Source organism: Lepus europaeus, chromosome 3, assembly GCF_033115175.1.
Source record: "Lepus europaeus isolate LE1 chromosome 3, mLepTim1.pri, whole genome shotgun sequence".
NCBI lineage: Eukaryota > Metazoa > Chordata > Mammalia > Lagomorpha > Leporidae > Lepus > Lepus europaeus.
This window is the reverse complement of record NC_084829.1, coordinates 119,736,982-119,761,783: the sequence shown is the minus strand read 5'-3', so window position 1 is coordinate 119,761,783 and position 24,802 is coordinate 119,736,982. Positions and strand designations below refer to the sequence as shown.

Genomic DNA, 24,802 nt, shown 5'->3' with positions numbered 1-24,802 from the left:
AAACAGTGATTGAAACTTGTATCCTTAGGTCTTTACTGTTTATGCCAGAATCTCTAGCTTCTAACTTAAAATTTCTAAGTCTCTAGCTTAAAATTCCCTCCAGCCTAATTAGAGTTTGGGAAGTCTTCTCCCTGATTATATGCCCTGTCTTCCCTTTTCTTAGTTCATTGACTTTAGAAATCTCATAACTGCAAATTCTGTCTCTGACCCCTTAAGACATAAAATCTTGCCTTTTTGCCAGTATTATCTAATTTCAGTTTCTGCAGGAGGGGACGTACCTAACTTCAGTGGCCCCTTGCTCCAACTGGTAAAACTACCTCTGGTCCCTAAGAAATAAGATCATTACTTTTGCTTTGGTTAAAGTCAATGAGGAAATGTAAATTTCCGTGTTCTCTCTCTCATGTTACTGGATCAAAATCCTGCTGATGTTTGTTTCTGTGGAGTTGAGTTCAGAGTTTGGTTTTGCTCTTGCTTCCTATCACATTTTCCTTGAATAAGTCTCCCTTGCCTGCTTAACTTGAGTGCAACTTTGCTTTTACCTGTTTTATCTAATATAATCTCATCTAATATGTAAAATCCTCTGATATCCTCTTGGCTACTCAAGTCCCTTTGAGGTTGAATACTGCAAACTATTTACATTTGAGTTAGATTAGTAATGCTCTAGGCAAAACTTAGCAAACAAGAATAGCTGAAAATCAACCTTGAGTCCTAGATCACAAAACCTTTGGGAAATTACTGAAATTTAAAAAACAAAATTATTCCTATGGTCCAGTATTGTCATATTTATATAACAATAATATTATAATCACCATAATGCTTTCTTCAGATTTATCTATTTTTTGTTCAATTCTTCATAACATGCCTTTTACACAAGAACAATCAAAAAACACAGATTTCTCTTTTTCTTTATCTTGTTCTTTGTTTTGTTTCACTGATGTAGCAATTTATTAAACCTAGTATTGGGCATCTTGAAGGCCAATAATTCATTGATTAACCACATTCTTAAAAATGTTTTGTCTTGTGTTTGTTGAAATAGCTCTATTTTTTACTAGGCTGTCAGGTAGCCAATAGTTAATATTGTTAGACTGTCTTGAAGATACTCTTTGTTTCTGATTTCCTCATTTCTTTCAATGGTTGATATCACAGTGGTGTATTAAGGTAATGGGTTTTAAAACAGAAGTGTGTCACTAGCACAGTGAATGTTGTCTGCACACTATTGTTAAATTATCTTTAATGTATTACACAGCAGAGTTAACAGATTCTCAGAGGTTTTTCTTTGTTTTTATAGTCAATGTTTTCTGTTCTTAACTTTAAGCTATTTCACATTTATGTTATTTTTGCTACAACATATCCATTTTGATGAGTATCTGAGTCTCGGAATATCTGTACTTCTGCTGTCATTTTAAGTTAACAGTGATTAGGCTTTTATGAACTTTCATAAAGAAAAGACAATAAAATTTTGGAAAAGACTCACTGTCGAAAGTTTTCTCTGAGTGCATATTTTTCTTGAAAGTCTTTGCTTTATTCATTGCTGCAATCATAAAGGTTATTTTGATGTAACATAAAGGAAGGAAAGAATAACAGTGTTAGAAATTTTCAACATCAAATAGTTCTGGGTTTCATTCCTGGCCTCTTACAGCTATTAGCTTAAAATTTAAAGTTTAAACTTTTTGAGTATTAGTTTACTTATAAGGTGGATATTATGAAGTTGTTTGTGTAAATCAGGTAACAGTGGGGTAGGCCCTCAACAAATGTTAATTATTCCTCTTGTTTGTAAGAGGTAACTAGCATCTCTGGAAAAATTATTAACTGGTTTGATCTCCTAATTTCCCACCTGACTCCTTTCCGGAATTTATGAAAAGGTGTCACTTACGCAGGAATGAGAAGTTGGTTACCCAAATTTAAGATTACGTTGGTTGACACAAGTATGTTTGCTTTACCTCCACCCAAGGAACATATGACTTGTAATACAGCTCTGGATCGATGGCCATGTCACCATTAAATACCAGTTGTCACAATGAGTTCATTAGACAATTCCCTGGGGAGCGCCTGAAGCTGTAGAACCTTTGGCAGGTCAGAAGTAGTTCCGTCCTGAGGAGGCTTTTGGCTAAGAGAGAGGAAACACTGTCAGTTCTCTGAATGAAAATGACACACAGTGAATTACTTAAACCGAGACTGCCAGGCCAGCATAATCTAGTGCAGTGATGTGTCATCATCATTCCTGGAAAATTAACCACAGTTCTACACGTCTGTGATCAAGAGGTAGCCACGCGCCCTTCAGAGAATATTTTGGAAAATGTAATTGCTTCTCCAAGTGTTGTAACCATTTTTCCTCCAAAAGGAGAAATAGAGCAACAGCTTTGCAAATTTGCACAAGAGTCAATGAATCTTCAGGATAGACTATTATAAATAATTTCCTTTTCCTTCTGTTTTCATTATTTTCCTATGGGTTTTTATTGCCCCAATAATATATTTTCTTCCTCTATTTATTATTAATAGTTAAATAAATTCAGAAGATTGGAATTAGTGTACCTGAAACAATTACACATTTGGAAAGTATTTGTGCTATGAAACCTTAAATTGAGATTAGAGGCCAGAATATTATCAAAACTGATCTGTCTTGGTGAGGGCAGAGCACAGTTAATTCTCTGCAAGAAATGCATTTTGTAGATGATTATATACTATTGAATGAAAATTTAAGTGCCTCAGGCCACCTCATTCTCCCAAATTCAGATGGCCCTTGTCATATTATATTGCAACTATGATTTTTCAGTTTTATGAAGGTGAAAAAATGATACACTTTCAATAGAGATTTTAATTTGAATTTTTACTTTTTCCTTTTTGGGACTAGCTATATGCAATAGAATACTCTGCTGTGGTGCTGGGCCATGGTACTGAGTGCCAACTCCATGATCAAGGCAAAAAACCAGTGATACTGTGTACTGTTTTCTGTATTACCAACTTTTTTTTGGAATACTGAGGTCTTGCATTCAACCATGAAAATTTATGTGTACATGAGATATTCAATATGTTATTACAAAATAGGCTTTGGATGATTTTGCTCAACTGCTGGCTAATATAAATATTCTAAACATGTTTAAAGTAAGCTAGGCTAAATTATAAAGTTCAGCAGGTTGAGTGTATTAAATGCATGTTCTACTTAATATTTTTAATTTGTATATGTATTTTGGGACAGAACTTTATGTATATTTGTAGTTTTTGATGCTGTTGCAAATGTAATTTAATCTTATTTTCCATTTGTTAGATAGGTTTATATAGAAACAAATTATTCTGTAGATTGACCTTGCAACCTTGTATCCCATGATATTGGAAACATTCTATTACAAGTAATAGTAGTTGTTTTATAAATAGGTTAGTCATTTCTACATTCATTTTAACTACTATTTGTAAGAGTGAACACTGGGGCCGGCACTATGGCTTAGCAGGTTAAGTTGCTGCCTGCAGTGCCCGCATCCCATAGGGGTGCTGGTTTGAGTCTTGACTGGTCCACTTATGATCCAGCTCTCTGTTGTGGCCTGAAAAAGAAACAGAAGATGGCCCATGTCCTTGGGCCCCTGCACTTGCGTGGGAGACCCAGAAAATGCTCCTGGCTCCTGGCTGCAGATAGGCACAGTTCCATCTGTTGCGGCCATCTAGGCGATGAACCAATGGTAGGAAGACCTCTCTTTCTGCCTCTGTATCTCTGCAACTCTGCTTTTCAAATCAAATAAAAGAAATCTGTGAAAACAAAGAGTGAACATCTTTGCCTTATTCCAGATATTATGATGCAAGTATTCAATATTTTGTTTTTTTATGTTATTTTTAGAGATCTTTCATAGTTGCCCTTTACACATTGAGGACATTTACTTTAATTCCTCTTATGCATAGGTTTTTGTTAAAATATATTATCTAAATATATGGAAAGAATTTTTTCCTCAATTTTAGGTATTAATATAGTGTATTAGTCCATTTTTTGTTGTTATAACTTATTACATCAGACAAGATAACTTTATAAAGGAAAGAGAATTATTTCACAGTCCTAGAGATTTAAAGGCATGCAACCAGCAGCACATTGCTCCTGATGAGGATCTCAGGGTGGAAGACAGGAATACAAGGGATACAAGGTTGTATTTGACATCATCAAATGAAGTCAGAGGGCAATCAGGGGTCAGGTTCAAGCATTTATAACATCACACTCTTGCAGGGACTCACTTCTGAGGGAACCACCTCCAGTGATTCAAAGACTCTCACTAGATCTCACCACTTAAAGATCCCACCATCTTTCACATCACAGTGAAGACTAAGTGCCCAGCACATGAGCCACTGTAGGGACACATTCAAACTATATGGAAACTACAACATGCAGTGAATTGCATTGATTGTATTTGAGATGTTATATTAACCTTTTATTGCTGAGGTAATATCGGTTTGGTCATGTTGTTTTGTCTTTTTTATATACTCTGAATTTTAAAAATATTTTGTTAAATTTTAAAAATAGGTTTTCAAAGCATATTTGTAATTTTCACATTTTAAAATGGCTGGCAGATTTTGGTATAAGTGTTGTACTGGTCTCCTCTATTTTCTGAAAATTCTGTTTAACATTAGTATTATTCCTTCTTAAATTTTAGTAAGATTCATTCACCAATCTGCTCGCATCTAGAATTTTCTTTGTGAGTGATTTTTGATCACGATATTTAAAAAAAAAATTTAAAATTTTTTTTTGTCAGTTACAAAGAGAGATGGTAAGAGTCTGACAGAGAGAAAGATCTTCCATCTGCAGGTTCACTCCCCAAATGACAATAGCCAGTGCTGGAAAAGGCTGAAGCTAGGAGCTAGGAACTCTATCTGGGTGTCCATTTTCCACTGCTTTCCTAGGTGCATTAGCAGGAGGCAGGATTGGAAGTGAATCAGCCAGGACAAGTGCTCAAATGGGATGCTGACGTAACAGGTGGTGGCTTAACCTGTTGCGCTATGATGTGGGCCTTAACAAATTCAAATTTTAAATTGAGAAAAAAAATTCATTTCCCTAATTTTCATTTATGTCCATTTGGAAAGGTATAATTTTTAGATAATTTTTTCATATAAGCTATTAAATTCACTGGGCAAATTTTTTATAATATTTCCTTAATTTTCTTATAATGCTAATGGGATTTTTAGTGCTATCTCATTTTCTTTTTCTGATAATTTGCTTTCTCTTATTCCATGAGCAGTCTTTCTAAGTGTTTAAAAATTTACTTCTGGGGAGTGAACCAGAAGATGGAAAAGACCTCTCTCTCTCTCTCTCTCTCTCTCTTTCTCTCTCTCACTTTGCTCCTGCCTTTCTGTAAAAATTTACTAAGAACCAATTGTAGATTTTATTAATTTTCTCTAGTGTTCTTCTATTTTTGAATTCATTGATTTCCTTATTGTTCTTGGTTTCCAATTCATAATTTCTTTGCTTTTACTCTCTTTACAGTTAACTTTCTTATCTTTTTTGGATTCTTAAGGTGGTAACATGTCATTAACTTTAAACTCTTTATTATTTTTATGACACAAGGATTTAAAGCTATAAATTTCACATTAATTATTGGTTTAGCAGTATCACACACATTTATGATGTCACATTTTCAAAATCATTTGATTGTACTTATTTAACCTCATTTGTTAATTTCCCCTGTGATTCTGTTTGACTTATGGGATACTTCGAAATGAGGTGTTTAATATCTAAGAATTTGGAATCACTGGGAAAATATAAATAAACAAGAATTTCCTCAAAACCCAGAAAATCTTTCCACAATGGTATAAAAGTAATAAAGCAATTTTTATTATTAAATAAGCACTAATCAGAATATAATGTGGGGCTGGCACTGTGGTGTATTAGGTAAAGCGGCTGCCCCACTTCCAATTGAGCTCCCTACTAATGGCCTGAAAAAGCAGTGGAAGATGGCACAAGTCCTTGGGTCTCTGCACCCATGTGGGAGACCCAGAAGAGGCCTCTGGTTCCTGGCTTTGGATCAGTGTGGCTCCGGCCATTGCAGCCATCTGGGGAGTGATGCAGCAGATGGAAGACTTCTCTCTCTTTCTCTCTGTAACTCTGCCTTTCAAATAAAATAAATTAAAACAAATTTAAAAAAATAATGCTTATCATAGATATTCTCCTAAGAAACTTCAAGGGTAGAAAGAGAATTCATCTTTCATATGTACAAGAAGGTTCAACCAATTACAAATATGTTCTCACAAAAAGCAATAATTAATATTCAGATAAGAAGGCTGGAGAGCGTAATTTATCATAAGTAGTTCATCCTAAATTCACTTGGTAAGATGAGACGACCATCTATGTTAGCAAATTGTCTTTATCCAAAGGAAAATTCATTTCTTATATCTTCATGATGGAAGGTATATTTGAAACATGAAGCTGGTTCCTACCTAAGTTGCTATTCTAGCTATCCACAGAAAATAGGAAAATGAGTACCTTCTTGAATATTACATTTCACAGACATGAGTACCAGCTTTTTGACAAAGGTAGCCATGGCTTCTAGAGTTGTGGAGAGGCTTACTTAGCTTTCAAAAAGATTCATGTATGTTTGAAAGTGATAGAGAATGAACTTATAATTGCAATTTTTTTCAAGGTAATATTTCAAGGGATAGCTGAGTAGAAATTTCTTTCCATATTCTAGAAGGATTTATCCTCTTATTTTCTACTTGTATTTGCCTTTACAATCTCTTCACAATATTACTATAAGATAGTAGTATGAACATTACAGTTCCCTTTTCATTTCTATTGCTTGATCTGCCTTTCTCTGGGAAAGTTGCAGCTGTGTAAATATATAGCAAGTATAAAACAAAACAATTTTCCATAACAAAACAAAGTCCATAGCAAAACCAACATCATAGCTAAACAATTGTCAGAATTACTGTAGAACAACAGAATTACTAAAAATTTTAAAAGTCAGTATATTATTTGTGTTAGGGAATTAATCTTTGAATATATAACACCAATATGAATGGTTAATTCAGTTTCTTGATTAGCAACACACAAACATTTTTCTTGGTTCTACATTAACTTTGAAAATCCTTGTGATGTCTTTATTGCTTATATTTTCAAATGATAGCTATCTAGATATTATTTGTTAGTTCTTTATGAAATCTTACACTAGCAAAATTTAATGAAAAGCTTAAGTCTGAAATCTGATAATCTATATTTTTAGTAAAAAAATAAATCCACTGTGCCTGCGCCATGGCACAGTGGGTTAATCCTCTGCCTGTGTCACCCGCATCCCATGTGTGCACCGGTTCTAGCCCCAGCTGCTCCTCTTCCAATCCAGCTCTCTGCTGTGGCCCGGGAAAGCAGTAGAAGATGGCCCAAGTCCTTGGGTTCCTGCACCCAAAGGGGAGACCAGGAGGAAGCATCTGGATCCTGGCTTTAGATCGGCGCAGCTCCAGCATTTGCGGCCATTTGGGGAATGAAGCAATAGAAGGAAGACCTTTCTCTCTGTCTCTCCCTCTCACTGTCTATAACTCTACCTCTCAAATAAATAAATAAAATCTTAAAAAAAATTATTTTCCTTGCAAAGCTCAATACATTTCTCCTAAGTTTTATTCAATCATGTAAGTGCCACCATATAAAAGAGTACATATTTTCTTTAATAATTATTTGACCTTCTCAAATAATTTTTCCAGACGTGAAACACAACGAAATACACAGTCCTCATCTAGTGCCATTGTCTTACTAGGATGTATCCATCGACAAATACAGTTTGAATTTCTAGTATATCAGTTAGTTTTTCATCACTTTAACAAAAATGCCTTAGAAAAGCCACTTGAGAAGGAAGAAAGTTTATTTTTGCTCAAAACTTGGAAGTTCACAGACAAAGAAAAAATGCTCGATTGGTTCAGGCATCTGGTGAAGACAGAGCTTAGTGGAGAGATGATCATACGGTAAATCAAGAAGCAAAGAGTTGGAGAACACACTCTGCTTACATAACTGACCCTCTTGTAAGAACTACAAGAACTTGTTTACACTAGGTCCATCTCCCAGATGTCACAATTAGATCAATATCTGTAATTAATCCATCAACCTTTACATTAACCTGTTCGCCAATAGACTTTTGGGGTTAAATAGCTGCATGAGTTTAGGGAACCAAATCATGTTCAAACCATAACAATGACTGTTTTAAGTCTTGAGAGTCAACTTGTGTGTGTGTGTGTGTGTGTGTTAGGCACAAATTACTATTTGCAGTATTTACCTAATTCACTGTGAGCAATAGATATACACTTTATGTATATCTATCCAAGAGACTAAAATTTGCATTCCAAAGTTCGTCAAGTAATACATTGCTTTTCACAGGTTTCATAGGTGAGTGTCACATTTCTGCTTGTCTAGTAGATTTTTTTCTTTCTATATAATCTTTATGTCACACCAGTAAACAAAATAATTTTTGTTTCTCACTTAAGGCTTAAGTACCTGGTGAATATTAATTGGTTTTATTTTGTTATTACTAAAAATTAATGAAGATGGATTCTTCCATTGTTGGTGAGAGTGGCAAATAATTGGCCTCCTTAGACCCTGATATGAGTGTTCTTTCAGGGAAGAAAAGCCTGCTGGTTGCAGAGATCACTGTGCTAGCCATATGTTTTTTCCATGTTTGTGGCTGCAAACTGAAAACATACTAGAGGGTACATCTACAAATTTGAGACACAGGAAAAAGTAGCCATTAAATGAGTCGTATCACCTGAAAGAAGACATGCAGATGAAATTGAGTCCTGGATAGTTTCTCAATGACCTTAGCCTTGCTGGTTATTCAAAAGGAAGCATTGATTTTTCTCATATTAAATCAAGCACTATGTATCTGACATGACACTTAGGTTTCCTTTTCTTGTTGCCATTCATCAGCTTAACACCTTGTTGTGTGCCCTTTTCCCAAGCCATTAGTGCAGATATTTTTCATCCTATTATTTTCATACAGAGACCAACCTGTTTAATTATCTCTGATTAAGTTTTTTTTTTTTACATGTCTGTTTTCTGAGCTGCAGAGTATGTAGGTGATATAAAGGGACATCGGGAGGTGGTATGAGGACTTAGATATGAATTAAAATCAGAACTGAGCCACAGGCTCACATACTGAACCTCAAGCTGACTAGGTAAAGAATTACCCATCGCCTATCCATACTAGTAAATTCACTAACGAAGAGGACTTCTTGTCTGAAAGATCACTTTCTCCTTCCTGAAAGTAAGTTTGAGGAAGGGAGGGTTAAAGGCATGCGGAAGAAGTGAAGGAGCAGGGACAGATGAAAAAAAGGAGGAGGTTTTGTGAAGGATTCCTGCATTTCCTTTTATCTCAATTTTTGCTTCTATTCAAATAATTTAATGCTTTCATAGAATTATAGTCATACCACAATTACTAGTAATTTTTTCTTGCTTGGGACAAGGTCTACAAGGTCTTAAAAATAGATTAGTGGTCTGCGCCACAGCTCACTAGGCTAATCCTCCGCCTGTGGCACCGGCACCCCGAGTTCTAGTCCCGGTTGGGGCGCCGGATTCCGTCCCTGTTACTCCTCTTCCAGTCCAGCTCTCTGCTGTGGCCCAGGAAGGCAGTGGAGGATGGCCCAAGTGCTTGGGCCCTGCACCTGCATGGGAGACCAGGAGGGAAACACCTGGCTCCTGGCTTCGGATCTTCGCAGTGTGCCGGCAGTAGTGGCCATTTGAGGGGTGAACCAACTTAAGGAAGACCTTTCTCTCTGTCTCTCTCTCTCTCACTGGCTAACTCTGCCTATCAAAAAATAGATTAGTTTGTCCAGTCTTCAAGACTGGATTTTCATGTGCTCATTCCAAGTACAACATGAAGAAAGGCTTCTATGAAACATTTGTGTCATCTCCTATGTTCCAACTCTATGTTGACCCTGCAGAGTAATAGAGCCTGTATAACTCATCTTTATTCAACAGTGAAGTTTTGCACTTGGAGAGTTTCATTCATTAGTGATCTAAATGAGTGGGGAGTTAAAAGGTGGATTTTTCATTTTCTAAGGTCTCTTGTTTGACTGTTGCATGGTCACAGACCTCAGCTGATCTACTTAGTTCAGTTACTGTCAAATATCTAAGACATTCCTATTGCTTCACTGGAGAGGCTCAACTTCATGCCATGCCACAGAGGAGAGTAGTTCCCTTTTCCTTGAAGTAGTGCCCCTATGGTAGATTGTCTTTTTAATGCAGTTCCATAGGTTGAATGTTTGTCCCTCCTATGAACTTGTTCTTTCTGTGGAAGGAGTTACAGATTGTGAGTCCAACTGTTAACTCAAATGCAACTATCCAACTACACACAGAGGATAATAAACTACTCTCTTATCAATAATTCTAATAACCATCTTAGTAAAGGCTTTCAAGGGAACTGTTTAACCGAAGTATCCGACTGACTCATTTTTTATCTGTTTATTCTTTTTTTTTTTTTTTTTTTGACAGATAGAGTTAGACAGTGAGACAGACAGAGAGAAAGGTCTTCTTTCCGTTGGTTCACCCCTCAAATGGCCGCTATGGCTGGAGCTATGCCGATCCAAAGCCAGGAGCCAGTTGCTTCCTCCTGGTCTCCCATGCGGGTGCAGGGGCCCAAGTACCTGAGCCATCCGCCACTGCCTTCCTGGGCCACAGCAGAGAGCTGGACTGAAAGAGGAGCAACCGGGAATAGAACCCGGTGCCCATATGGGATGCAGGCGCCACAGGCGGAGGATTAACTGAGTGAGCCACAGCGCCCCTATCTGTTTATTCTTTAGTTTTTGTCTTCTTTGCCAGGCTTGATCATTTGATGCTAATTTATTTCGCTTACCCCAAGCTTTAGCCTGGACTTTGTCTTCATTACCTGCAGTGAAAAAGTGCAATTATATATTTCACTTTGTATTTTTTAAATCATACCTTCAAGGAATCACAGTCCTATGATGCCTGAAAGCTGTTGTGGTTCTCTTTGTGTGTGTGTGTGTGTGTGTATGTATTATTTTCCCTGTTTTTCTGGTTTTTATAGGAGGGAGAAAAAAGCCAATTCCTATTATTCCATTTTGGCTGATGACTGTAGATTTGGTATTGGTAGATATTGTACTTCCAGTAATGTAAAGAAGAGATTTCTTATCAAATAAAATGAATTGCATTTTCTTTGTAAATAGATTTCCTGATATTAAGACAGGGGACTTCAATATTGGAAAGTCCGAGGCTAGCAGTTAGTTAAAATGACTACATTCCATATTGAAGTTCCTGGGCTTGAAACTTAGCTCAACTCCTGACTCCAGCCACTGGTTAATATTCACCCTGGGAAGCTGTGGTGATTGCTGAAGTAATTGGGTTTCTGCCCTCCACACAGATTGAGTTCCTGTCTCCTAGTTTGGCTCATCCCCATCCCAGCTGTTAGAGGCATTTGAATGGTGAACAAATGGATGACAGCTCTTTCTTCTCCTCTGTCTCTCTCAACCTCTCTATTTCTCCCTCTCTCACCATTTTTCAGCTTCACAAATAAAAATAAACTAAAAAAATTCATGGTTTTTTGCTTTTCTATTACAGATTGAGTTAATCTTGCATCTTTTTATATAGAAAACTACTAAAGTTATTTACATATTATTTTATTTAGATGATTTGAAGAGTTGATTTGCTCAAATATTCTGCAATTTTATTTTTTCAGAGTAATCCCCCAAGAACTTCATATGATCACTATTCTCACTGGTTAAATGTCTTCTATCATTAATGTAAATTAGATTAAAGGGGTATTCATTAACTTTAAAAAATTATTTTATTTATTTGAAAGAGCTACAAAGAGGCAGAGGCAGAGAGAGAGAGAAAGAAAGGTCTTCCATCTGGTGGTTCACTCCCCATATGGTCACAATGGCTGAACTGAGCTGATCTGAAGCCAGGAGCCAGGAGCCTCTTCCAGGTCTCCCACATAGGTGGGAGAATGGATTTAGGTCATTCTCTGCTGTCCTCTCAGGCACATTAGCAGGCAGCTGGATTGGAAGTGGAACAACTGGGACTCGAACTGACACCTATATGGGATGCTGGAGCTGTAGGCTGGGGCTTTTACCCACAGCACCAGCCCAGTATTCATTAACTTTTACAAGGGACAAATGTAATAGGAAAGTACCTGAAAATGGACAAAGTCAATATCCGTGCCTATAATAAGTCATGGAAATTTGTGGTTGTAGTCCCTTCATCTTCATCCACCGCCTTTTTATTAAAAAAAGACAAAAGAACACTGAAGAGTAAACTTAAAAGCCTAGTTCAAAAGGAAGACAAATTGCTCTTGCTGCTATAAAAGAAGTACCTCTTAAAGTGATTTTCCCTAATTCTGGCTCTTAAGCTTAAGTAGAAATTCCAATGAAACTAAGTGATTACATTTTAATTATAACCTACTTTTCAAACAGGATAGATTGGCAGAACTCCATGCACTTAATAAGAAGCTGTATCTCCTGAAATACATTCCAAGCTAGCCATGGTTATTGCACGCATATTCAATGAATATTTCAAATTAAAGCAGCTGGCTCTATAGATAGGTTAAGTGAAGAACAATTTATATTTGTTCACTACTCTTCTCCTGAAGTTCTTAAATGTGAAAGCAAAATGTCGTAATTTCTCACTATAAATAGAGCAATCTGGATGTTGCAAACCAGACAATTTTAAAAATCCTAGCTCTTCTTTCCTATTCTTAAACTGAGTATCAGACAGGAGACTTACATAGGTACCTGCATTTTAGATCACTTTCTTCAATAAATTCCCTTCCATTGGTGGAGGAGGTCCTGGAATGCAAACAAGCCCACTTGTTGGCATTTCTATTAAGAAATAATTCAGATTAGTGGGTATAGATCTATAGACTATCTCATGCTATTTTTGGGTTCAATAGCCCATGTTATTTCTCTTATCTTTGTGGATAATTAACATCTGATTTTCTTACAATCAAGGTAACTAACTCCTTTGGTGCATGAATAAATTTAGATTATAAAGAGAAGGTAAAAAGTATAATAAAAGCTATTCTAAGTGAAATCAATATAAACTGTTCATTGAGTTCAATTAGGCAGCATTTTGAATGTGGGAACTTAGCTAATCAGTAATTATATGGAAAATACTATAAAACACTAATAAAGATAAGGAAGGGCAGGTGCGGTGGCACAGTAGGTTAAGATGCCACCTGCAATGCTGGCATCCCCTTTGAGTGCTGGTTCAAGTACTGGCTGCTGTGCTTCTGATTCACCTCCTTGCTAATGCGCCTGGGAAAGCAGTGAAAGATGGCCAGAGTACTTGGTATTTGGTAACCCACTTGGTAGACCAGGATGTACTTTCTGGCTTCTGCCTTCAGCCTGGCTCAGCCCTGCTCATTGCGGCCGTTTGGGAAATGAACAGTGGATGGAGGGTATCTTTCTCTCTGTCACTCTGTCACTTTAACTTTCAAGTAAATAAAATAAAAAAATAAATGTTAAAAAAACAGTTGGTATGAAAAAGTTAAAAACTCATTAGAATAAAGTTTAACTGTATCCCAAAAGAATCTGCCTTATAGTTTTCTAAATGAGCACATTTTGTCTTCTCAAGAAACCATTAACTGGGGCCAGCGCTGTGGCTCAACAGGTTAATGTCTTGGCCTGAAGTGCTGGCATCCCATTTGGGCACCGGTTCTATTCCTGGCTGTTCCACTTCCAACCCAGCACTCTGCTATGGCCTGGGAAAGCAGTACAAGAAGGCCCAAGTCTTTGGGCCCCTGCACCCACTTGGGAGACTTGGAAGAAGTTCCTGGCTCCTGGCTTCGGATCAGCACAGCTCCAGCCATTGTGGCCAATTGGGGAGCAAACCATCAGATGGAAGACCTCTCTCTCTGCCTCTCCTCTCTCTGTGTAACTCTTTCAAATAATAAATAAATCTTTCAAAAAAAAAAAAGAAACCATTAACTAAGCAAAAAGTGCTTTATAATATTTAATTTGACTTTCCAATTAATAATAAAATGTTCAAATTAACATAACCTGAGTAATCTCTTCCTACTTCATAGGTTCTATATATTTTTATTCTATCATGAAACATCATTTTATAAAATATATTCTGTTGTATACTGCTTCAGAAAAGATGTTAACAGATATTCATGATTGAGTGGGCTGTTTGTCTCAGCAGTTAAGATGCCACTTGGGCTGATTACATTTCATGTCAGAATGCCTGTATTCAAGTCTTACTCTAATTTCCTGCTAATTTATACCCTGGGAAACAGCAAGTGATGGTTTAATTACTTGGGTCCCTGCTACCCATATTAGATGGAGATTGAGTTGTAGGCTCCTGATTTGGCCTGGCAAAAACTTTTGTGCCTCTGTCTCTTTGCCTTTCAGATGAAATAAACCAATAAGAAAGATCTTTTGTACTTCCATATGATTTTTATTGTTTTTTTCTACATCTGTGAAGACTGTCCTTGGTATTTTCATCTGGATAGCACTGAATGTGTCAATTGCTTTTGGTAGTATGGATATTTGATGATATTAATTCTTTCAATCCATGAACATGGAGGAGTTTGCTATAATTTTGTGTCTTCTTCTGATTTTACCATTAATATTTTGTAATTTATTATTGTAGAGATCTTCTACAGTCTTACTTAAATTTATCCCAAGACCTTTGAATGTTTTTGTAGCTATTGTAAGTTGAACTGGTCTTGTAAGATTGATCTCAGCCAGCACATTGTATGTATATAAGAATGCTACTGATATTTGTGTGTGGATTTTACACCCTGCAGTTTTGCTGAATTCTCTTATGAATTCTAGTAATCTTCCCGTGGAGTCTTTTCTTTCCTATATATAAAGGATCATGCCATCTGCAAACAGGGATAATTTGATATCTTTCTGTCCAATTTGTGCCCTTATGATTTCTTTTTCTTGCCTAATGACACTAGCTAAAATTTCTAAAAGCTATATCGACTAGTAATGGTGAGAGTGAGCATTCTGGTCTGCTTCTGGATCTTAGTGGAACTGCTTCTAACTTCCTCCCCTTCAATATGATGCTGGTTGTGGGTTTGTCATATATTGCCCTGATTGTTTTGCAATATGTTCCCTTCTGTACCAAAATTTTTTGTGGGTTATCATCATGAAAGAATATTTTATTAAATGCTTCCCTTGTATTTACTAAGATGATCATATGGTTTTATCCTTCATTTTGATGATGTAATATATGATGATTATTGACTTGTGTATGTTGAACAATCCCTGCATCCTTGGAATAAATCCTACTTGGTCATGGCTGATTATATTTTAATGTGATGGTAGATTTCTTTTGTTAGTATTTTGTTTTGGATTTTCACATCTATGTTCATCAGGGATATTGGTTTATAGTTCTTGTTTTGCTGTATCTTATTCTGGTTTTGGAATTCAAATAATGTGGGTCTCATAGAATGAGTCTGGAGGGTTTCTTTCCTTTCAATTCTTTTTTATTAGCTTAAGAAGAATTGGTATTTATTGTTTCTTAAAAATTTTGTACAATATAGAATTGAAGCCATCTGGTTCTGGGATTTTCTTTGTTGTGAGACTTTTTATTACTGATTCAATCTCAGGCTTGATTTTTAACCTCTTCAGTTTTTCTTTGTTCATGTGCCTCAATCATGGTAAATTGGATGTGTTCAGAAATCTGTTTCTTCTAGATTTTCCAATTTGTTTGACACATAGCTATTTCTAATAATTCCTAACAATTCTTTTTATTTCTATGGTGTCATTTGTGACATCTCCTTTTTCACATAGGATTTTATTAATTTGTGTCTTTTCCCTTTTTCCTTGTTTAATTGTAATAATGGTTTATTGATTTAATTTTTTTCAAAAAGTCAGTTCTTAATTCCACAAATATTTTGTATAGTTTTTGTAATTTTAATTTTGTTTTTTTCAGTAATTTGTATTATTTTTTAAAGATTTTATTTATTTATTTGAGAGATAGAGTTACAGACAGAGAGTGGGAGAGACAGAGATAAAGGTCTTCCATCCTTTGGTCCATTCCCCAAATGGCCGCAATGGCCGGAGCTGAGCCAATCTGAAGCCAGGTGTCAGGAGCTTCTTCAAGTCTCCCACTCAAGTGCAAGGGACAAGCATTCGGACCATCTTCCACTGCTTTCCCAGGCCACAAGCCAAGAGCTATATCAAAAGAGGAGCATCTGTGGCACAACTGGTGCCGATATGGGATGCCTTTGTAGAAGGTGGAGGCTTAGCCTGCTAGGCTCCTATTATTTCTTTCATTCCACTCATTTTGGGTTTGATTTGTTCTTGTTTTTTTTTAGGTCCTTGAGATGCACTGTATGATCATTTATTTGATACTTTTCATGTAGGCACTAACTGCAATAAATTTTATTTTATTTTATCTTTTTTGAGAGGCAGAGTTAGACAGAGAGAGAGATATAGAGACGGAGAGAAAGGTCTTCCTTCTGTTGGTTCACCCCCTAAATGGCTGCTACAGCCTGCACACTGCACTGATCCGAACCAGGAGCCAGGTGCTTCCTCCTGGTCTCCCATGCGGGTGCAGGGCCCAAGCACTTGGGCCATCCTCCATTGCTTTCCTGGGCCACAGCAGAGAGCTGGACTGGAAGAGGAGCAACCGGGACAGAATCCAGCGCCCCAACCGGGACTAGAACCCGGCACCCATATGAGATGCCGGTACTGCAGGTGGAAGATTAGCCAAGTGAGCCGCGACACCAGCCATAAATTTTATTCTTAACACTTTTTTCTATAACCCATAAATTTTAATATGTTATGTTTTCATTTTCATTCATTTCAAGGCAATTGGTGTTTCTTTTTTGTTTTCTTCAGTGATCCACTGTTCATTCAATGGAATGTTGTTGAGTCTACAGATTTTTTTTTTTATTTTTATGGTTTCTTTTGTTAATTTGCAGAATAATTACATTGTGATCAGAAAATATACAAGATATGACTTCCAGTTTTTGAATTTGTTGAGACTTGTTGTATGGTCTAGTAAATGGTCTATCTTAAAATGTTCCATGCACTAATGAAAAAATATGCATTCTGCAAAAGTGGGATTGAGTATTCTGTAGATGTCTGTTAGGTGCATTTGGTTTATTGTACAGACTAGTTCTGTTGTTTTCTTGTTGATTTTTTGGTCTGGTTGTTCTGCCCACTGAAGAAAGTGGGATGCTGAAGTTCCTCAGTATTATTGTAATGGAGTTTATGTCTCCCTTTAGATTCATTAACATTGCTTTATAATATCCTGTCCTCTAGCACTGGATGCATCTACATTTGGAATAGTCATATCTTCTTGTTGAATTTATTCCTTGATAGTTAGATAATGACCCTCTTTTTCTCTTTTAATAATTTTGTTGTTTGAATATCCTTTTTTTTCTTTTATTAGTATGTTTCCTGCCTTTACTTTCTTTCATGATGCTGATTTAGTTTCTCTGTTTCTGTATGAAGTACATCCTTAAGTATTATTTGTAAGGTTGACTGGGTGCTGACAAATTCTTTCAATTTTTTCTTGTCATGGAACATGTTTATTTCACCTTCCTTTAATTAGGCTTGACTGTGTAAAATATTATGAGTTTGCAGCTTTTTTTTTTCTTTTAGAACCTGGACTGCATATTTCATTCTCTCCTGGCTTGTAGGGTTTCTGTTGAGAATCTGCTGTCAATCTGTTGGGAGTATTTCTTTCTTGCAAAGTTTTGGACATTTTCTTTGTGTTTTACTTTTGAAAGTTTGACTACTAAGTGTCACCATGATGATCTTTACTGATCATGCCTTTTTTGAGTTCCATGTGCTTTGTGTATTTGGATGTCCATATCTTTTCACAAATTGGGGAATTTTCTGCTAATATTTCATTGAATACTTTTCCCAAACCCTTATGTTTTTCCTTTCCCTCAGAAATTCCTAAGACCTGTATATTTGATCATTTGATGCTATCCCATAGAACTCAAACACTGTTTTCAATATTTCTAATTTCTTTTTCTCCTTCTTCTTTTTCTTTTTTAACTGATTGAGATATTTCAAAAGACCTGTCTTCTAGATTGGATATTCTTCTTTTTCTTTTTTTTAAACTTTTATTTAGTAAATTTATATTTACCAAAGTACAGCTTATGGATTACAATGGCTCCCCCCCCCCCATAACTTCCCTCTTACCCACATCCCTCCCATCTCCCACTCCCTCTCCCATTTCATTCACATTAAGATTCATTTTCAATTATCTTTATATACAGAAGATCGATTTAGTATATATTAAGTAAAGATATCATCAGTTTGCACCCACACAGAACATAAAGTGTAAAATACTGTTTCAGTACTAGTTATAGCATTAATTCACATTGGACAACACATTAAGGACAGATCCCACCTGAGAAGTAAGTACACAGTGACTCCTGTTGTTGACTTAACAATTTGACACTCCTGTTCATGGCGTCAGTAATCTCCCTAGGCTCTAGTCATGAGTTGCCAGGGCTATGGAAGCCTTTAGAGTTCGCTGACTTTGATCTTATTCTTTTTCCTCATCTCTAGAATGTTAAGTCTTTCCATTGTATTTTTATTTGATTTTTTGAATACTTCAATTCTAATATTTCTTTCTGGCTCTTTCTCAGTATCTGTTTCTTTGCTGAATTTCTTGTCCATGTCACATACCAATTTCCCAATTTCATTTAACTATTTCACTGTATTTTTTAGTTACTTTACAATCATTCTTTTGAATTCTTTTCAGGCACTTCATCAATTTCTCTTTCTTCACAGTTAAATAGTAATGCATCATTATTTTCTTTTTAGGGTGTCATATTGCCTTCCTGGTTCATGTTTCTTGTTTTTCTGCATTGATTTTTTTTATCTTGTTGATACCACTTCTGGAGGATGGTTTATGTCAATTGTGGACTTTGTTCTTGGAGATGTGCTCTGAGTATTAATTTGGTAGACAGTTTTATCTTTAGTTTCAGTTAGATATTTTAGTATAATCTCCCTATGCTTTTATTGTTTGCAGTTAATGATAGATTTAATTAATGATCTGGGCTGTTCCTGATGTTCAGTGGATTAACATATTCATGCTACACAGTGCTCTAGCCTTCTGACTATGGATAGACTGGAATGATGAGCTTCCCAGGTGGTGGGAGGGGCCTTGCTGGTATTTTGGATATTCCTGGAATATGGATTCCCAGCCAGTATCCAAATCATGCAGTGGAATTCTGAAGTAAGTGCTGGTTCTAGGAGCTGAGTGTGTGCACAGACTCTTAGTTATTCCCCCAAATAGAGCTCCAATAGTTCCACTAATACTGAATGGAGGAGGGAGGTCCCCTTTATATTGTCTGAAACAATGGTTGGATTTGTGACAGTAACTTTGGGGCTGTATCAGCAGGAAAATCTATCCAATGTCACTCTCTGTGTGCTGCTTATTGGCTTGGGCTGGGTACAGCTTCCACAGGCCCAACAGTTGAGTGAGCAACAGTATGCAAATTCTGACAGCTTCTTTGGACAGGGTTATTGCTGGTAACCTTGAGCACCATGCTGTGCCTGGGTTAAGTGTGAATTCTCTAGGTTAGAGATCCTACAAACTATTGTATTGTACTGTGTTAGGATCAGTGCAAACAACCCTGCTGGGAGTACTGCACAATGATGTATTGCTGTGCTAAGTGGAGCTCCTGTCTTAGATTTGATCTTTAGACGTGTGTACTGGATGGAGCCAGGCATATCTGGCCACTGTTGGGTGGGGTAAGAGTCCAGAGTGACACCTAGGTTGTATGTGGTGGAGTTTCTCTGGCTACAGTGAGTGTGTTGTGGAAGGGCATGTTGGAGCCAGTTGATGTGTTGAGTCTCACCTTTACCCTGTGCCAATGTGAATTATCTGACTCACAGCACAAAGTGAACTCATAGTGCTAGTGCAGTTCATACTCCTTTTGTACACACAGTCCAGAGCACTGACTTCATAATGTATATCCTCACTATGAGAACAGTCGCCACTGTTCCCAAAGCTCTGAGCACCCACTGTCAGACAAAGCAGCTGGATGGAAACCCAGACACAACATGTGATATTTTAAGTGGTCAGAGGAGTGATACTAGGGGCTGTCCCAACTGACCTGCCCCAACTGTCTGCTGTAATGCAGAGCATTGTGTTGATCTGAGCTCCCAGAGTGCTGCTGTGTTGCTAGGATCAGTTGGTCCTCAGTCAGTCTGTCTGCTACAAGGCAGGGATATCCCTGGGAGTCCTGAAATGAAGATAGGAAATTTTTGTGGGTAACTCTCCTCTTAAAGTGGCATCCCCCTGCCACAATCCCTACTCTGAGAAGTGGTACAGGGAACTGTGGAGTTTTTCTCTCTAAAATCTGGGAGCCCTTAGTATTTCAGGGAAGCTTTGTGCCAAGCTACTGGTCCATGGGAGCAAGATTCCTCCATGGAGAGGAATACCCCACTAGAGGCCTGTGGAAGTAGGCTCTGTCAACTCTGTCTGGCTACTCTCTCTGTAGCAATAGGAATCCCTGACTGGGCTTGAGTTCAGGACCTCAGACTGCACCCATATTGGCTTTAATCCCCTTTCTCACCTAAGCTGCTATGTCTGTTATAGAAGCTCCACTGCTTTCTTACTTCTCTCCTACAACCTCTGGTGCTATTCCTAAAGCACTCACTTTAGATATAGTTGCTTTGTGGTGGAGGAGGAGGCAAATCCTGAATTTTTCGGTTAAGCCATCTTGCTGTGCTATACTGGATTTTTTTTTTTCTGAAAAAAAAAAAAAAGTTTATACTCAACAAGTTGGTGTCTTTTCTTATGAATATTTCATGTGAGTTTTACTGGAAGAGTATTAAATTAGTACATTTAATCAAACACAATGTCTAGCATTAATACATTCGCTTAAGCAAAGCCACCAATCTCCTTTTAACACTTTCTGCTGAGTGTCTCTAGGTCTTGTGAGTCATTTCCTTTGCTCAAACTGGCAAAGAAGGTGAGGAGTATCTTTGCTTAGTGCCATGACCTTTCCAATGCTTTTGATGAAATTGATCTCTTTCCTCTTTGCAGAAATCTAAGACTTACATTGTACCTGTTCTATGGGGTTATTTTTCTGTTTCCTAAAAAAACAGGATTATTAACAAAATCTTTTCACTGATAGAAAAGAATTTTTTTTCTTTTCCTTATCTTTTAATGTTCTTATCTTAGCTGTAACTTTTTTTTTTTTTTTAAAGCGGATAAAGTGTTTTATTTTGATGCCCGACCCACGGCAATCCCCAAGGTCGTTATGTACAGACAGGAGGGGCGTCGTTTCTCTTCATTTCTTGGTCTCCTCCTCCTTGGACAGAATCTTGATGATCTCCTCCTTCTTGGCCTGAAGGCGCTCTTCATGGTGCTTGCGGGCTTCCTTGGACCTGGGGGCCTCAGCCTGGTCAGCCAGGAGCTTCTCGCAGGCCTTGTCGGCCTTCAGCTTGTGGGTGTGGTCCATGAGGATCCGCTTGTTCTTGAAGACATTCCCCTTCACCTTCAGGTACAGGCTGTGATACACGTGGCGGTCAGTCTTCTTAGAGTCACGGTATCTCCTGAGCAGCTGGCGCAAAATCCGCATCCTCCACATCCAGGTCACCTTCTCCAGCTTCCGGGCATTGGCTGTGCCCTTTCGCTTACCTACGCCCATATGCCTGTCCCTCTGGCGTGCCAAGGTGTTTTTCCGGCACCGAGCCCGGAATGGACAGTCACAGGTTTGCGGATGATCAGCCCATCTTTGATCAGCTTCCGAATCTGCTGACAGGAGTTGGCATTGGCGATTTCGTTGGTCTCATTGGGGTCCAACCACACCTGCTTCTTGCCACAGCAGAGGATGCTGGAGGCGAGCCTCTTCTGAAGCCTGAGCATGCTCATGGCTGTGGCCCAGGCAGCGAAAGCAGCTGTAACTTTTTTTATTAACTTGAAAATCACTTCTAACCTTTTCATATCTTCTCTTCCAATCAACTTTCTAGTCGTTGTAAGCTCTGATTGCTGCCCTTATAAGTACTTACGAAAATTTCTCCAGAGAGTTGTAATGTATGCCTGTCTAACAGAAGACTTGGGAGGCAGTTAGGTGGTTGCTACAATCTAATATAGACTCACTTAATAAGGTTATTATTTAACGAACTGCCATATTTCAACACTGAGACCAACACAATGACCCAGACACAATTGTGGGGTCCTGATAGTTCTTTCTACAAGTTTCAACTGCTTTATGCATTTTGTGATCCTTGAGGTACCATTAGTTTTCTCCCAATCTTAATGTTCATTTTAATGTAACATGTTAAAATTTATAGCAATAAAGCCACTGAAGCTGAATTTTGGCTAAAATGTTTTCCGCACATTATTTGCTTCTTTCTTTTTTTTTTTTTAACTTTTATTTAATGAATATAAATTTCCAGTATACAGCTTATGGATTACAATGGCTTCCCCTTCCCATAATTTCCCTCCCACCCGCAACCCTCCCCTCTCCCGCTCCCTCTCCCCTTCCATTCACATTAAGATTCATTTTCAATTCTCTTTATATACAGAAGATCAATTTAGTATACATTAAGTAAAGATTTCAACAGTTTGCACCCACATAGAAACACAAAGTGAAACATACTGTTTGAGTACTAGTGATAGCATTAAATCAAAATGTACAGTACATTAAGGACAGAGATCCCACATCAGGAGCAAGCGCACAGTGGCTCCTGTTGTTGACCCAACAAATTGACACTCTAGTTTATGGCACCAGTAACCACCCTAGGCTGTCGTCATGAGTTGCCAAGGCTATGGAAGCCTTCCAAGTTCCCCGACTCTGATCATATTTAGACAAGGTCATAAAAGACAGGGTGAGGATAGTAACCAATGATCCTAAGAGTGGCATTTACCAGGTCTGAACAATTATACAGCATTAAGTGGGGAAGAGGACCATCAGTACACACAGGTTGGGAGTAGAGCCATTGGTGGTAGAGTAGAGGTTATGATTACAAAGGAATGAGGCCCAAGTGCACTAGACAGGGTCTAGAACAAAGGACAGAGTCATTATTAGAGGAGCTAAGAAAGGTGCTGTCTAAGCTACAATTAAGTTTTCTGATTGAGAGGCAAATAGAACCTGATAGAAGGGGCTTGATAATAATCTGGTGGGCTTTAGGCCTTGTAAGTTAAGAGGCCCAGACCTATCTATCTCTTCACCTGGGGTATATCCTAAGGGAGGTGTGAACCTCCTAGGGGAAGGCACTCTGTTGACTTTCATTACTTGGCTGGCCTGGGAGGAGAGCTGGCCAGGTAAAGGCAGGGGGCATCTCTAACAAGAAATTTACAGTTCTGCCTGCAATGTTGCTGACCCTACTTGACCATACCCTCAGCTGCAGTGGTCACTTTGGAAGTTGGGCTGAGTGAAGGGCTTTTCAGCTTGGAGCCAATAAGATCTGTGGCTCTGACCTGGGCATCCTTCGATTCCAGGGCAGGTCCGTTTCCAGTGATCCAACTCTTGGCAGAGCTGCCAGGGCTCTTCACAAGCTGACTTCTGCTGAAGCCCAGACTTACCACATTGAAAGCCACTGCAGTGGACTGGCCTGTTGGGTCTCCTTGAGAGCAGATCACCGTACAGATCAGCCATTAATAGGCCTGCCACCCATTGCTTCTGATGCCTAGCTTTCTTTTCCTCCTGGTTTGTGTTAAAGCAGACCAGAGGATGCAAGTCAAGGGAGTGCCCATGTCCCATCTCTAATCTTCGGTGGCCTGAACTACAAGTCTATAGTCACAGGCATGTTCTGTAGTAGTTTTTCTAAGGTAGACAATGCCCATGAGGAAAATTATATTCTCACTTTAAAACTTTCTTTCCCTTTGGTCTGAAAGGGAGGTTTTTTTTTTTTTTTTCTACTTACTGTATACTTCGCTGATGGCGATGTGAATCTAGCTATGAGATTATTATTTAAGCTCTTATTTTGGCTATGCTATTACAGAAAAATGTTAGCCATCTCTTATAAGGTCTAAAGATTAAATTGTGCGTCCTACAGATGCCTTCATAATAGAATTAGTTCCCTACCTTGAAGAGAATAGAGAAATGAAAGAACAAGTTGGGCTTAGAATAGAGAAATGAGGGAGCAAGTCCTAGATCACTTGCTGACAATAGCAATATTACATGAATACTTAGCAAACCGTTTAAACCCTTAGATAAGAACTTAATAAAACATTTACCAGAAGGTCCAATGCCTTCTATAAATTTTAAGAATCATGTATTTGAAAACACCTCTTAAATATCTAAGATGGTGTAGTTTGTTTAACCAGTAAACTTAAGCACAACCATATAAAATGTTTTTAGTTTCTTTCTACCAACAAGCTTCTTTCTAATTTTACTTTGCTCTCAAGGAAAAAAAAAAAGATTCCCTCAAATCAAAGTTTATCAATTTTTAAGCCAGATAATTATTAGAATAACAAACTGTCCTTGTATTTTCAACCAGGAGTAGATTGAATTCAGGATTGACAAAAATTTTGCATATTGCAGGCTGCCTTTTGGAAATAAACGTCATTTTGAAGCCTCTAAAATCTGGCATTAGGAAATGACAGCCATTTTCCTTTGCCTCTAGCCCCTGGCATACCAGTCTATTTTCAAGGCATTGCTGCAATTTTGTGCCTTGAATGGTGTTTTACCCAGAAAAATTATGTAATGGACAATGGTAGGCAAGAACTCATTTAATTCAATTCATTCTGCTTGAATCATCATAACTGAGGAGTGAGGGACATGTGTAGGAAGAAAGAAGTTTGGTAAAGTAAATAGTCTTTTATTTCTCTCCTTGGTTGTAAGGTAATATTTTGATAACAGGTTATTGATAAAGAAACAATCAAAAGAGATTTGGAGTGTGGACTATTTTGAGAAATAAGCGTTGCAACACCAAATTATCACTGATTAAGTACAGAGAATAT

General features: G+C 37.7%; 1 pseudogene; it reads right to left on the bottom strand.

Annotated features, from left to right (window-relative positions):
• Positions 1-21,182: 21,182 nt before the first annotated feature.
• LOC133757078 (large ribosomal subunit protein eL19-like) lies at positions 21,183-21,766 on the bottom strand (annotated as a pseudogene).
• Positions 21,767-24,802: the final 3,036 nt, after the last annotated feature.